Source organism: Theropithecus gelada, chromosome 7a, assembly GCF_003255815.1.
Source record: "Theropithecus gelada isolate Dixy chromosome 7a, Tgel_1.0, whole genome shotgun sequence".
Classification (NCBI taxonomy): domain Eukaryota; kingdom Metazoa; phylum Chordata; class Mammalia; order Primates; family Cercopithecidae; genus Theropithecus; species Theropithecus gelada.
Window position 1 is genome coordinate 40,187,764 of NC_037674.1, and position 11,082 is coordinate 40,198,845.

Consider the following 11,082-nt stretch of genomic DNA (forward strand, 5'->3'; position numbering starts at 1 on the left):
AAACACAAAGAACCTCAAAACAACGTCAGGAAACCCAGGTTGAAGACCCAGCCCTGTCACCGGCCATGGCAGGTGGCTTTGTGGCCTTCTCTTGTCAGCCTCAGCTACAGGAGAGGAGACTTGCCTCGGGTCCCGTCACACACTGACACTCCATGACACCGGGCATTTTAAAGGGCAGTAGAAGAACATGACTGAGTCTCGGATAAGACTCAGTCACTAGGCCGGGCGCGGTGGCTCAAGCCTGTAATCCCAGCACTTTGGGAGGCCGAGACGGGTGGATCACGAGGTCAGGAGATCGAGACCATCCTGGCTAACACGGTGAAACCCCGTCTCTACTAAGAAATACAAAAAACTAGCCGGGCGAGGTGGCGGACGCCTGTAGTCCCAGCTACTCGGGAGGCTGAGGCAGGAGAATGGCGTGAACCCGGGAGGCGGGGCTTGCAGTGAGCTGAGATCCGGCCACTGCACTCCAGCCTGGGCGACAGAGCGAGACTCCGTCTCAAAAAAAAAAAAAAAAAAAAAAAGACTCAGTCACTGTCCTCCATCTGCTCAGAGCTTCAGTGACTCCTTCTGCCCACAAGAAGGCAAAGAAGTGGTGTGAACAAAGAGAAGGGGACAGAGCTGGAAGTCAGGAGCCAGCTCTGGGCCCTAGACCAAGCTGGGCCTGGGAGCTTGAGGGGCATCTCTGCAGAGCCAATGTTAGGGCTGCTGAACAGAAACCTCAGGGCAGTCACACCCTTGGTGTGGTCTTGGTCGCCATGGTGGGTGTGGGGTGGGGTGGGAGTGTTTTGGGGAATTGGGTCCTGCCTGGGTCCCGCGCTTAGGCTTGGCACCAGCAGGTTGCTCTTACGCCTCCCACAGGAAAGAAGGCCCTCTGAGTATGGCCACTTGACGTGAGGTGGATGGAATGTGGCGACATGGCCCACAGACGCAGGACTTATAAGGCTCTGAATAACGACACAGGGGAAGACAGCAAGCAGCACACAGCCAAACACTGGATGTGAACCTAGATCCACACACTTCACAACATGTTTCCCACACTTCCTGCAAGGAGCTCTGAGGTGGCTCAGCTACCCAGGCAAGGACGATGCCCAGATCCCCTTCCAAGAAGCCCCCATCTAGAGGATACTTGGCCCCGGAGTTTACCAGTGTCACCACAGCCTGACCTAGTATAGTAAGGACAAGTCCCAGGTTCAGGTGGGATCTGGTGTTCTGCCTGCCCCTGCTATCCTAACTCTTGCCCCAAATTCCATGTTATCAGGGCTTGCCTATAAGGCCCCATCCTGGGCTGCACCTGTAGTTTCATTCCTTTACACAAACCATCAGCAAGCAAAGCTCCCAGTCCTTTGAGCAACAGGTAGAACAGGTATGGGGTCCCCATTTTACAGATGCAGAGATTAGTTCAGGGATCAGGTGCCTGGCTGGCCAGTGGCAGAGCTGAGGCTCAAGTCCAAGTTGCCTGAAAAGTTTGGGGCTCTTCCCCATAATGTGTGATGTGTCCTAGACTTCCAACTGTGTGTGTGTGTAGGGGCTGGGGAAACAGAGACTAGGGGGAACTGAGCCAGGGTGAAAAGTTCTCTCAAAGGAGGGACAGGGCTGGGCATCTTTAAGGCGGCTTCAGACCTCATTCTCCAAGCCACTTCCAGCCCCAGGAAGAGAAGGCTTAATGTCACAGGAACACACCTGGTCAAAGCCTGTCGTGTGCACTTCACCTACACCTCATTTAGGGAACTAGACCAAACAGAGAATGAGCTGTGCTTGCAAACTTGGTGTCAGGGCAGGCTGGCTGAAGCAAGCTTTCCATCAGGCTCCAGACAGAGCCAGGGGCCAGGACTTGGCTTTCGGAGGCAAAGTTCACTGGGCACCCCGGCATGGAAGCCTCCCAGGCCCACCCACCTCCCGCAGCCTTCTTGGTGTTGTGTGGCCAGCTAACACAGATCTACTGCCTGCCTGTGTGCCTGGCAAGCGTTGCAGTTGCCACCACTGCCATACAATACCTCACAGAAGGGACTAGATTCAAGGCATTGGGCTAGAGGACTCCTACACCCCTCACTGCCAGCTCCTAAATCAATACCTCCAACATTTAAAGCACATGATGCTATGCTGGCATGAACACACGGCCCCGAGCCCACCACACCTAGCCCATCACTTGACAAAGGCAAATGAAACCTGACAGGAGAGATGTTTCCTAACATGATGCTCCTGTCAGGAGAATGTTTCTGTTCAGAGGCAGAAGCTGCTTCTGCAGCCTGCATTCTGGTTTGCAGCTCCCTGCCACAAACATAGTAGGACCCTCCATCGCAAGCTGTGCCTGGATATGGCCATGACTGTACATCAAGAACAAGAGGCCGGGCGCGGTGGCTCACGCCTGTAATCCCAACACTTTGGGAGGCCGAAGCGGGCGGATCACGAGGTCAAGAGATCAAGACCATCCTGGCTAACACAGTGAAACCCCGTCTCTACTAAAAAAATATAAAAAATTAGCCGGGCGTGGTGGCGGACACCTATAGTCCCAGCTACTCGGGAGGCTGAGGCAGGAGAATGGCATGAACCCGGGAGGTGGAGCTGACAGTGAGCTGAGACGGTGCTACTGCACTCCAGCCTGGGTGACAAAGCGAGACTCCATCTCAAAAAAAAAAAAAAAAAAAAAACAAGAACTGGCCGGGTGCAGTGGCTCACACCTATAATCCCAGCACTTTGGGAGGCCAAGGTGGGTGGATCGCCTGAGGACAGGAGTTTGAGACCAGCCTGGCCAACATGGTGAAACCCCATCTCTACTAAAAATAAAAAAAATTAGCCAGGCATGGCGACGTGCGCCTATAATCGCAGATACTCGGGAGGCTGAGGCAGGAGAATTGCTTGAAGCAGGGAGGTGGAGGTTGCAGTGAGCCGAGATCGGGCCACTACACTCCAGCCTGGGTGACAGAGCAAGACTCCATCTTAAAAAAAAAAAAAAAAGGCCAGGCGCGGTGGCTCAAGCTTGTAATCCCAGCACTTTGGGAGGCCGAGACAGGCGGATCACGAGGTCAGGAGATCGAGACCATCCTGGCTAACACAGTGAAACCCTGTCTCTACTAAAAATACAAAAACTTAGCCGGGCGAGGTGGCAGGCGCCTGTAGTCCCAGCTACTCGGGAGGCTGAGGCAGGAGGATGGCGTAAACCCGGGAGGCGGAGCTTGCAGTGAGCTGAGATCCAGCCACTGCACTCCAGCCTGGGTGACAGAGCGAGACTCCATCTCAAAAAAAAAAAAAAAAAAGAACAAGAACCAGGCTGGGAGCAGTGGCTCACGCATATAGGCCTAGCACCTTGGGAGGCTGAGGTGGGAAGGATCACTTGAGCCTAGGAGTTCAAGATCAGCATGGGCAACACAGTGAGACCTCATCTCTACAAAAAGTCAAAACATTGGCCAGGGGCCGGGCATGGTGGCTCACTCCTGTAATCCCAGCACTTTGGGAGGCTGAGGCGGGCAGATCAGGAGGTCAGGAAATCAAGACCATCCTGGTCAACATGGGGAAACCCCGTCTCTACTAAAAATACAAAAATTGGCCAGGGGCGGTGGCTCACGCCTGTAATCCCAGCACTTTGGGAGGCCAAGATGGGAGGATCACGAGGTCAGGAAATTGAGACCATCCCGGCTAACATGGTGAAACTCCATCTCTACTAAAAATTTTTAAAAATTAGCTGGGCGTGGTGGCGGGCGCCTGTAGTCCCAGCTACTCGGGAGGCTGAGGCAGGAGAATGGCGTGAACCCACAAAGGGGGAGGTTGCAGTGAGCTGAGATTGCGCCACTGCACTCCAGCCTAGGCAACAGAGCAAGATTCCGTCTCAAAAAAAAAAGAAAAAAGAAAAATACAAAAATTAGCCAGGCGTGTTGGTGTGCACCTGTAGTCCCAGCTACTCTAAAATCCCTTGAACCCAGGAGGTGGAGGTTGTAGTGAGACGAGATCACACCACTGCACTCCAGCCTGGTGACAGAACAAGACTCCATCTCAAAAAAAAAAAAAAAAACAATTAGCCAGGCATGTGGCGTGTACCAGTGATCTCAGCTACTCAGGATGCTGAAGCTAGGGGACTGCTTGAGCCCAGAAGCTCGAGGCTACATTGAGCCATAATCATGCCACTACACTCCAGCCTGGACAACGAAGCAAGATCCTGTGTCAGGAAAAAGAAAAAAAAGGACCAGTCTAGGCAAAAGTTGGAAGGTGCAGAGCCTTTTCATCAACAGTTCTTCAAAAATGGGCCAGGCGCAGGGGCTCACGCCTGTAATCTCAGCGCTCTGGGAGGCCGAGGTGGGTGGATTACTAGGTCAGGAGTTCAAGACCAGCCTAGCCAACATGGCAAAATTCTATCTCTACTAAAAACATAAAAAATTAGCCAGATCGTTTCTCTGCCTTTTGGCTAAGATTAAGTGTGAAAAATTAGCTGGGTGTGGTGGTAGGTGCCTGTAATCCCAGCTACTCAGGAGGCTGAAGCAGGAGAATCGCTTGAACCCGGGAGGCAGAGGTTGCAGTGAGCTAAGACTGAGCCACTGCACTCCACCCTGGCAACAGAACAAGACTCCGTCTCAAAACACAAAAAAGAAATGGTCTCAGCTCCTATGCCAGTATCCTCTCCTAGTTCCCCGCCCCCACCTGCACTAAAAGCGTAAGATAGTTGGGGAGGGGGAGGTCAGTTAACCACAAAGAAGGGCTAAGTACTCCAGACTTCTGCCATGGCCTGGTCCAAGTCAGGCCCTGCCCGTCCTCCCTGGAGGTTGGAGGCGGCCTTGATAGCTTGTGACAGTCAAGAGCCTCTGCTCAGTTGGCCGTGAGTGATTGACAGCCAAGGCAGATGGGCCTAGGCAAACGCTCCCACCATGCCCAGGCTCTGCTGCACTCCAGAGGCCTCCAACACTGATACAGCCACCAGTGCACTCTTCAGGAAGGGAAGGCCCAACAATCCTGCCACCTGTCTAGTGTTGGCACGTATCAGAGGTAACCATACTCTCTCCACCAAAGGGTGGAATGCGGGAAGAAGCAGAATACAAGGAGGCCAAGCCGGTGCCTGGGCAGGCAGTGGACGGGTTCTGGCATATGAAGCCTCATGGGTTGCCCACAGTTTCCACTTAATGGTGGCATTTTTTTTTTTTGAGATGGAGTCTCACTCTGTTGCCCAGGCTGGAGTGCAGTGGCACAATCTCAGCTCACTGCAAACTCCGCCTCCTGGGTTCCCTCCATTCTCCTGCCTCAGCTTCCCAAGTAGCTGGGACTACAGGCACCTGTCACCATGCCCGGCTAATTTTTTTTCTTTTTTTCGTATTTTTAGTAGAGATGGAGTTTCACCATGTTAGCCAAGATGATCTTGATCTCCTGACCTCGTGATCCACCCACTTCGGCCTCCCAAAGTTCTGGGATTACAGGTGTGAGCCACTGTGCCTGGCCGGTTTTTGTTTTTTGGGACCAAGTCTCACTCTGTCGCCTCTCAGCTCACTGCAACCTCCGCCTCCCAAGTTTAAGCAATTCTCCTGCCTCGGTCTCCTGAGTAGCTGGGATTACAGGTGTGCACCACCATACCCGGCTAATTTTTGTATTTTTAATAGGGACAGGGTTTCACCACGTTGCCCAGGCTGGTCTCGAACTCCTGGGCTCAAGTGATCTGCCCATCTCAGCCTCCTAAAGTGCTGGAATTACAGGCGTGAGCCACCGTGTTTTTTTTGTTTTTTATTTTTTTTGTTTGTTTGTTTAAGACAGGGTCTCTCGCTCTATCATCCAGGCTCAAGTGCAGTGGTGGGATAGTGGCTCATTGCAGCCTCGACTTCCCGGGCTCAAGCGATCCTCCCACCTCAGCCTCCTGACAGGCTGAGACTACAGGCGTGTGCCAACATGCCCAGCTAGGCAGCATCGTTTCTGAAGTGTAGGGGACAGGTTCTGCCCCACTGCCTCATTATTTTGCCAGAGGCATGTGGATCCTTCTGGGGCAGCCATGGGCGGATGACAGAGGAAGTGACGTGACACCAGATGCTGCTGCCCATAACCAATGCCAGAGCAGATCCAGTACCCAGCTCTGTAGTTCAGTTCTGGGTAATCTTGGACCAGGAGCTCAGCACTCAGGGCAGGCAGGACTCACTCTGCCTCCAGTTCTCAGGATTGTCCTGAGGACCCGTGGGATAAAAGGGTTGAGAGCATGAGAGCCAAGCAAAGGCTCAGCATCCACAAGCCATGGCTTCCTCTACTTACAGCACTTGTCAGTCCCACCCTGGACATGGGGAGGAGAGGAAGCCAGCATGTCCCAGCCTTGAGTGGGATTTTTTTTTTCTTTTGAGACAAGGTCTCGCTCTGTCACCCAGGCTGGAGTGCAGTGTGGCATAATCTCAGCTCACTGCAACCCCTGCCTCCCAGGTTCAAGCCATTCTCCCACCTCAGCCTCCTGAGTAGCTGGGACTACAGGCATGCACCACCACACCCAGCTAATTTTTTGTTTTTGTAAGGGGTTTAATCACGTTGCCCAAGCTGGTCTTGAACTCCTGGGCTCAAGTGATCCTCCTGCCTTGGCCTCTTAAAATGCAGGGGATTACAGGCATGAGTCAAAGTACCTGGCTGGCCTCCGTGAGTGGGATACAAGCCGGTTCTCTCTGGGGCAGACTAAACAGGCTGCCTATATGTGGAAAAGAAAGGGACAAGGAGACACAAAAGAATGCCCCCCAGAATATCAGCCAAATGGCTCTTTAGAGCAAGAATCATTTCTTTAGTTAAAATGCCCAAAGCAAAGGGTAGTGGAGGACTATGTGAAAGCAGTCACCCCCAGGTACAGGAAATAAGGAAGCGTGCCATTTGTAGAGAATTTAAAATAAAACTGCTTGGGCTTGGCAACTCACATCTGTAATTTCAGCAGTTTGGGAGGCAAGGCAGGACAATCACTTGAGGCCACAAGTTCGAGACCAGCCTGGGCAGCAAAGCAGACACTGTCTTTATAAAAAATTAGAAGGGGCCAGGTGCAGTGACTCACACCTATAACACAACACTTTAGAAGGCCAAGGAAGACGGATCACCTAAGGTCAGGAGTTCAAGACCAGCCTGCCAACATGGTGAAACCTCATCTCTACTAAAAATACAAAACTTAGGCGGGTGTGGTGGCAGGTGCCTATAATCCCAGCTACTCGGGAGGATGAGGCAGGAGAATCACTTGAACTCGAGAGGCGGAGATTGCAGTGAGCTGAGATCGTGCCACTGCACTCCAGCCTGGGCAACGAAGCAACGAAGCAAGACTCTGTCTCGGGGGGAAAAAAAAATTAGCCGGGCATGGTGCTTGTAGTCCCACCTACTAGGGAGGCTGAGGTGGGAAGATCATTTGAGCCCAGGAGATCGAGGCTGCAGTGAGCTATGATCATGCCACTGCACTCCAGCCTGGGCAACAACGAGACCCCATTTATTTTATTTTATTTTATTTTATTTTTATTTTATTTTGTTTTGTTTTGTTTTGTTTTGTTTTGTTTTGTTTTGTTTTGGTTTTTTTTTTGAGACGGAGTCTCGCTCTGTCGCCCAGGCTGGAGTGCAGTGGCGCGAGTTTGGCTCACTGCAAGCTCCGCTTCCTGGGTTCACGCCATTCTCCCGCCTCAGCCTCCAGAGTAGCTGGGACTACAGGCACCCGCCACCACGCCCGGCTAATTTCTTTTTTTGTATTTTTAGTAGAGATGGGGTTTCACCGTGTTAGCCAGGATGGTCTGGATCTCCTGACTTCATGATCCACCCGCCTTGGCCTCCCAAAGTGCTGGGATTACAGGCGTGAGCCACTGCGACCGGCCGAGACCCCATTTACTAAAAAAAGAATTTAAGGCCGGGTGCCGTGGATCATGTCTGTAATCCCAGCACTTTGGGAGACCAAGGAGGGTGGATCACGAGGTCAGGAGTTTGAGACCAGCCTGACCAACGTGGTGAAACCCTGCCTCTGCTCAAAAAAAAATACCCATCCTGGCTAACATGGTGAAACCACGTCTCTACTAAAAAATACAAACAGGCCAGGCGCAGTGGCTCACGCCTGTAATCCCAGCACTTTGGGAGGCCGAGACGGGCGGATCACGAGGTCAGGAGATCGAGACTATTCTGGCTAACACGGTGAAACCTCGTCTCTACTAAAAATGCAAAAAATTAGCCGGGCATGGTGGTGGGCGCCTGTAGTCCCAGCTACTCGGGAGGCTGAGGCAGGAGAATGGTGTGAACCCGGGAGGCGGAGCTTGCAGTGAGCCAAGATCGCGCCACTGCACTCCAGCCTGGGTGACAGAGCAAGACTCCGTCTCAAAAAAAAAAAAAAAGGCCGGGCGCGGTGGCTCAAGCCTGTAATCCCAGCACTTTGGGAGGCCGAGACGGGCGGATCACGAGGTCAGGAGATCGAGACCATCCTGGCTAACATGGTGAAACCCCGTCTCTATTAAGAAATACAAAAAACTAGCCGGGCGAGGTGGCGGGCGTCTGTAGTCCCAGCTACTCGGGAGGCTGAGGCCGGAGAATGGCGTGAACCCGGGAGGCGGAGCTTGCAGTGAGCTGAGATCCGGCCACTGCACTCCAGCCCGGGCGACAGAGCGAGACTCCGTCTCAAAAAAAAAAAAAAAAAAAAAAAAAAAAAAAAAAAAAAAAAAAAAAAAAAAAAATACAAACAATTAGCCGGGCGTGGCAGCGGGCACCTATAGTCCCAGCTACTAGGGAGGCTGAGGCAGGAGAATGGCATGAACCTGGGAGGCGGAGCTTGCAGTGAGCTGAGCTCGCACCACTGCACTCCAGCCTGGGAGACAGAGCGAGACTCCATCTCAAAAAATAAATAAATAAATAATAAAAATAAAAAATAAAATAAAACTGGCTTGGTTTGTTTATTATCTTCGTGCAACGACAACTCTAAAGAGTATCTGTGATAAAAGGCTCCTCCTAGCAGGGGCTGACAGCCCCCATCACCCGTCTTGGGATGCCACCAACAACCCAAAGGAAACTAGTCCGGAGTCAGTCTCTGGGTTTCTGGTTGGCATCACCCAAAACTCAGCCGTTAGAAACTTTAGTTGCAGATACCTGGCTGGGCGTGGTGGCTCACACCTGTAATCCCAGCACTTTGGGAGGCCGACGCGGACCAATCATGAGGTCAAGAGTTCGAGACCAGCCTGACCAACACAGTGAAACCCCATCTCTACTAAAAATACAAAAATTAGCTGGGTGTAGTGGTGCACGACTATAATCCCAGCTACTCAGGAGGCTGGGGCAGGAGAATCGCTTGAACCAGGAGGCGGAGGTTGCAGTGAGCCCAGATCACACCACTGCATTCCAGCCTGGGTGACAGGGCAAGACTCCATCTCAAAAAAAAAGAAAATTGCAGATACCTTTTCTCCCCCACCTTCAAGTCTCACCAAAATCCCTAATATAAAACACAATAGCAGGTATACTGGGTGGTTAAGAGTAAACTCTGGGTTCAAATCCCAACCTCCCCACTTAATAGCTACAAGAAAGTTATTTAACCTCTCTGTGCCTCACTTTCCTCATTTATGAAATGGTGATGATAATGTAAGTACTTCATAATACCCTTACAAAGATTAAATTAAGAGTTAAAATGGTGCAGTACATATAACAATGCCTGGCATAAATACAATATACAGGTTCACTATTATTAGTACAGCCTCTCCCTTAGATTACTTAGGCAGAGGGGACACATCCATGATAACTCCCAGGGAGGAGGGGAACCTGACCTCCTACTGCTATCTGCCTGGCCCTTCTTCTAGGTGAGCGCCCAGAAACAGAGAAGCCTCGCTTCCCTCATATTCAAAAAAAGCCGCAGACCAAGATGTCCCAGACGCTTTCAAATGCTATTGACGTTAAAGAAAAGGGAGGTGCCCAAATAGCACACTGGATCTAGGAATTACCTCGCAATCATCTAGAGTGCCTTTCCCCCACCTCCCACGCCCCCCTCCCTGTTCCATCCACACAAGTCTAAGCACCTGTTCACCCACATCTCAGGGAGGGCTGACCTCAAGCCACCCAATGGACCCAGGGCCCTGGCTGCTGCCTGACACCCCTCTGAGGACACATGATGGGCTCTAAGGTACCAGGCCTGTAAGAAGCAGGCCTGTCCCAGACACACTGGGATGAGGTGGAGGGAAGGGCCAAGCCCCTCAGGTCAAACTGTAGTCCCCTTAGCTGCCATTAACCCCTGCCTTTCTATAGCTTACCGTTAAGCTGGCAAAAACTTTTTTAACTCTGAGAAACTTATATCCTCCCTCAACCCAATAGTATAAATACCACTCTCCCTCTTCCAGGGTGCCTCCCAGTTAAAAATTACTCTAACAATCTCCAAACTCATCAAGTTGTATACACTAAACATACAGCCTTATATATGCCAATCACACCTCAAAAAAGCGGTTTTTAAAAATTACTATAACTTGGCCAGGCGCGGTGGCTCACGCCTGTAATTCCAACACTTTGGGAGGCCGAGGCGGGCGGATCATGAGGTCAGGAGATGGAGACCATCCTGGCTAACACGATGAAACCTCGTCTCTACTAAAAATACAAAAAAATTAGCCGGGCGTGGTGGCGGGCACCTGTAGCCCCAGCATCTCGGGAGGCTGAGGCAGGAGAATGGCGTGAACCTGGGAGGTAGCGGAGCTTGCAGTGAGCGGCGATCGTGCCACTGTACTCTAGCCTGGGCGACAGAGCAAGACTCCATCTCAAAAAAAGAAAAAAAAATTACTATAACTTAATATCACCTTGTACCGTTAGTTGTCCCTCGATATTTGAGGGAGACTGGTTCCAGGGTTCCCCCTTGGATATCAAAATCTCCCGATGTTCAAGTCCCTTATATAAAACATGTATAGGCCGGGCGCGGTGGCTCAAGCCTGTAATCCCAGCACTTTGGGAGGCCGAGACGGGCGGATCACGAGGTCAGGAGATCGAGACCATCCTGGCTAACACGGTGAAACCCCGTCTCTACTAAAAAATACAAAAAACTAGCCGGGCGAGGTGGCGGGCGCCTGTAGTCCCAGCTACTTGGGAGGCTAAGGCAGGAGAATGGCGTGAACCCAGGAGGCGGAGCTTGCAGTGAGCTGAGATCCGGCCACTGCACTCCAGCCTGGG